The sequence below is a fragment of the Mus caroli genome, unplaced genomic scaffold, assembly GCF_978045245.1.
Source record: "Mus caroli unplaced genomic scaffold, Mus_caroli_1 scaffold_19, whole genome shotgun sequence".
Lineage (NCBI taxonomy): Eukaryota > Metazoa > Chordata > Mammalia > Rodentia > Muridae > Mus > Mus caroli.
Window position 1 is genome coordinate 5,122,469 of NW_028227274.1, and position 5,221 is coordinate 5,127,689.

Genomic DNA, 5,221 nt, shown 5'->3' on the forward strand with positions numbered 1-5,221 from the left:
CTCTGCACAAGTCAGCAGGAGGGACCTGGAAGGATGCCAGTAACAGTTCTTGGCTGTGCCTCTCTCAGCAAGCCAAGATCAGCAAAAACACTAGACCCAAAAGCATTACACAGTTAGCTGTACCAGCAAGCCTAACTCCTTCTCTATCACTGTATATTGAGTCCTTTTTAATACTCCTTTCATACACTACATGTCCTTCATGGGTCTTGCCTCAGCATATGTCTTGCCTCAGCACATGAATCTATTGCAGCTGACATCACTCTGTCAATCAGCCCAAGTCCACAGAAGTGGCAAGAAAGTTTTTTTGTGTTTTTCTCTCTATGCAGTCCTGACATATGGAGCTTAACTAAGGGGGACCAATACATGTGTGTCGTTAGCAAAGAATTCTTCATCATATGTCCTGTCACATGCTTGCTTCCACAGAACATCCTTTCATCTGTGTCTGCTTCAGCAAAACATTCCTTCATGAGTCTGCCTTAGCCTTTAACATGTGTCCACCTCAGGAAAACACTTCTTTACATGTTTGCCCCAGCAAAACACCATCCAACACAATTGACTTTCAAAAGAACCCTCAAGTTTCCATTTCACCCACACACATACCATAAAGCCAAAGCCTAGGGTTCCACTTTGATAATGGTCTTTTCTACGAACCATTTTTATGGTTATGGACTATGTTAGAGTAGAAAAGATTCCTGGTCAAGAGAATAAAATCGCTGGCTTTGGTGGAGACGTCACATTACAATTGGACTGGGTCAATTGGTTAAATGACTATCCCTAGGAATCTGGGCTCCCCTTTATCCATGCTAAAGACAGAATTGGAATAACTAGTCCTTTAATGAGATACTGAACTTCTCCCTCCCAGGACATAGCCCCTGCACACACACATACACACACACACACACACACACACACACACACACACACACACCACACCCAGTACGGTAGTTTCTAGGCTTTCCTGAATTATTCAAGAGAGCGAAACCTCCCTTTTCCCTTTCCTAACTCTTTAAAAAGCATGTTTTCTTAAATATATTGGGCTCCCCTCCCCCACTACCAGCATTTTGGACTTCCTTAGTCTTTCTCTAAAACCTGCCTCCAGGCCATATGGCTTCTTGTTCACCATGTGTCCGACCTCCAGTTTAAATGGCATGCCCTTTTCCTTCTTCTCCTCCTTTATGTACCCTGGGTATCTGCTGTTTTACAGCTTGTGACCTGGAATCTTTCTTTTAAACTCTAACAAATTTATTCTTACATTTCTACTCTTAAATATTTTACTAATAATGCTAAGAATCCCAAAGGGAACCAAATATTCCCTGTATTAATTATATTAACTTACTATGCTACTACAACTAAAACATTTTTGCTTCAGTGTTTGTTGATAGTTCAGAGCTCTAACCCAGTACCACTTGTGGACTCTTCTTTTTAACCATATCTTAGAGGAACATGGATAATTGCTATTAGTGATCACTTACCATTTAACAGTAAAATAGACATCTGATGACTGTCTCATGGTCAGAATGGGTAAAATTTAGAAGTTGGCATGACCTAAAAATGTAGTCAGACAAACTGATAATCTTTCTTATCTAGAGAAAAGACTGAACTGAACAAGAGTCAGTCATTATGGGCAATATGGAAATATGAATGTATTTCTTCATCCCAGTTTTAAAGTTTTGCAATGATAGGGTAAATGAAAATAAATCATTGCTTTTATTAATTATAGTCCCTAACTCAACAGAGATGAACCTTCACATACCTTGGCTATATCAGCACAGATGTAGAAAGAAACTAATAATGAATGTATTGGGTGTGAAAGCTCTTTTCTTTCTCAAATTGAAACTGCCCCTTGTAGAGTCAGAGGGAAAGGACCAGAGTGTCTAGATCTAGATGATCCTTGTTTATCTAGAACTTTGTTTTACTAGTGACATCCTCTGATTTTAATTTTTCATTAAGCCATCAATAGAGATGTTCTTTATGTGATGAACATTCCTTAACTACTAGCCAAAATGAAACATCAATTTCACAGAAAATTTAAAGAAGCTAAAACAGAAAAAAGACATTATAGTCTAAAGCATACCTTGCTGTAACAAGAAGGAAGCTAGAGAGTAGTACTGCACGATGAAGCATTTGATAAGGCCAGAGAACGGAGTGGCTTCTTGTGTCTTCACCTGCAGCAATCTTTGTTTTGTGTTCTCTAAAGAGAAGGGTTTAGATGAGGCCATGAGATATTATGCATTCAGAATTTAATGACAGCAAGCAAGAAAACAAGAAGCCATTCTTTAAGTAAAAAAATATTTATTTTACATGTATGAGAGTTTTGCTTGCAAGTATATCCGTGCACCACATATGTGCCTGGATCCCAAGGAAGCCAGAAAAGGATGTTGGATGCCCTGGAACTGGAGTTATAGGTAGTTGTGATTAGCCATGTGGGTGTCAGGAATTGAACCTTCTTTCAGCACAAGAACATACTCTGTAGAAGTGGACCAAAACCCCACCTCAGGGTGAACACTTCTTGAAAAAGACCATGCATTTCTTAGGAGCCCATTTTACATAGAATCCAACCTAATTAGATGTGTAAGATGCAAGAGTATACATATATGCATATACATACACTTACACCTACACACACACTATATATATACATATATATATATATGTGTGTGTGTGTGTGTGTGTGTATGTGTGTGTGTGTATGTGTATGTATATGTATATATATGTGTATATGTATATGTATATATATGTATATGTAAGTATATATACCTGTAAAGTTGGAAAAGTTATTGGAGTAAAGGCAATCATACTCTGCAATGCTCCCCTAGGAAAAAATTCATGAGGTTAGTTTCTAGGGACCATTGTCATCACTGTTCCTTATATCCTTCTGTGGAACCTTGAGCTGGCCCATCTGAAAACTACTGCCATTATCTTTTTTTTTTTTAATTAGGTATTTTCCTCAATTACATTTCCAATGCTATCCAAAAAGTCCCCAATACACTCCCCCCCCAGTCCCCCACCCACCCACCCCCACCCCTTGGCCCTGGCATTCCCCTGTACTGGGGCATATAAAGTTTACTGCCATTATCTTTATGTTTAAAAAAAAAAGTACTAACTGCATCCTGCCCCTAGAGGCAATGCAGGTGTGGCTGCTGTCTGTGCATCACTAGGTGTCTATGCTCAGTGTTCTGACCTGTGAACACCTGAGTGATTAGTTACCCAATATTCCCTGAGGGGGAAAAAGAGAGAGAGAGAGCCTGAGATGACCATTGTACACCACTGCACGGAACTGTTGGTCTACCAGAGCATGGAGTGAGCCCAAACCCTGTTTGGAAAGGAGCCCAAAACAGATGAAGTTCATATGGGCACTCAGCAGGCAAAGAGTGAACCCAAGATGACCACCAGACAGGTACCATGGGGCCTGCCTGAATAGGGAGCTCATATGAGATCACCACTGGCTACTACTGCACAGGCCAGTGGGAGCAGACAAGACCCAAGTTATTTAATCTTGCCTGGTCTACAATGCACCAACAAGTCATAGCACTCCTGACCACTCCTGGGATAACCCCAGGCTCCACTAAGAGGAGCAAGTAAATGGTAGAGAAATGGAAGAGAAAAAGAAACAAAAGAATGTGGACATCATGGACAGAGGCAGAGCTGGAGACTCCAGGTGAGGAACAAACTTATGAGAGCAGCTGGTGATGCCACCTGGGACCAAAGTGTGGTACTGGCCTGTGCTCCCACTAGGGGCCACATCTCAATCTGTGGAAATGCAGTAGCAGGGGTCTGTTACCACCAAAAGCCAGACAGATATTCCTGGTCTGACCTGCTGCCTAAGGACATGTTGTTATCTGAGGGTTCTGTGGAATTGGCTCTACCCCTCACCTGGGCATTGTGGGAGAGCTAGCTGTGGGGGCTTGAGAGCAGGAAAGCTGACTCAACCACTAGTGGGCTATAGTGGTAGAGAGAGAAGGCATGCCCATTGAAGGAGTGCTGGTGAGCTGTCCCCAAGGAAATGTGAGGACAGAGTTGGACAGTAGAAGATCTGTCCCTGTCCCTCATAAGCTGAAACACATGGAAGAGTGGGCCCTGCTTCTCATATGGGCAGAGCAGTAGAGCTGACCATGGTGGCAGGGGTACACTTGTCTGCTGTGCAGTGACATGGGCAAGGGTGAAATGCACCCTTCCCTCATCCCTTGCCACCTGAGGCAGGCAGGAGAGCTGGCCTAGCAAGTGCACCTCCTGTAGCACTTGGAGAGCAGGCCCTGCACCTTGCCTGACAGTTCAGTAGAGCTAATCCTGTATATACAGAGACACAGTGAAACTAAAAGAAGTTATATAACAAATGGATTGAACAGATATCTATAGAATATTTCATCCTAAAACAAAAGAATATGCCTTCTTCTCAGCACCTCATGGTACCTTCTCCAAGACTGACCATATAATAGGTCATAAAACAGGCCTCAAAAGATAGAAGAAGATGGAAATAATCCCATGCATCCTACCAGATCACCATGGACAAAGGATGATCTTCAATAACACCATAAATAATAGAAAGCCCATATATACATGGAAGCTGAACAACACTCTACTCAATGATAACTTGGTCAAGGAAGAAATTAAATACCTTTTAAAGTTTAATGAAAGTGAAGCCACAACATACCCAAACTTATGGGACACAATGAAAGCAGTCCTAAGAGGAAAACTCATAGCTCTGAGAGCCTGCAAAAAGAAACTGGAGAGAGCATACACTAGAAGCTTGACAGCACAACTGAAAGCTTTAGAACAAAAAAGAAGGAAATTCACCCAAGAGGAGTAGAAGGCAGGAAATAATCAAAGTCAGGGCTGAAATCAACCAACTGGAAACAAAAAGAATTATGCAAAGAAACAACCAAACCATGAGCTGGTTCTTTGAGAAAATCAACAAGATAGATAAACCCTTAGCCAGACTAACTAGAGGATACAGAGAAAGTATCCTAATTAACAAAATCAGAAAGTAAAAGGGGGACATGACAACAGAAACTGAGGAAGTCCAAAAAAATTATCAGATTCTACTACAAAAGCCTTTACTCATCAAAACTGGAAAACCTGTATGAAATGGACAATTTTCTAGACAGATACCAGGTACCAAAGTTAAATCAGGATCAGATTAATGATCTAAACAGTCCCATATCCCCTAAAGAAATAGAAGCAGTCCTTAATAGTCTCCCAACCAAAGAAAAGCCCAGGACCA

The 5,221-nt window shown here is 41.3% G+C and overlaps 1 pseudogene; it reads left to right on the forward strand.

Moving 5' to 3' along the window:
- The first annotated feature begins 3,114 nt into the window (after positions 1 to 3,114).
- Positions 3,115 to 3,208, forward strand: LOC115029924 (small nucleolar RNA SNORA17; annotated as a pseudogene).
- Positions 3,209 to 5,221: the final 2,013 nt, after the last annotated feature.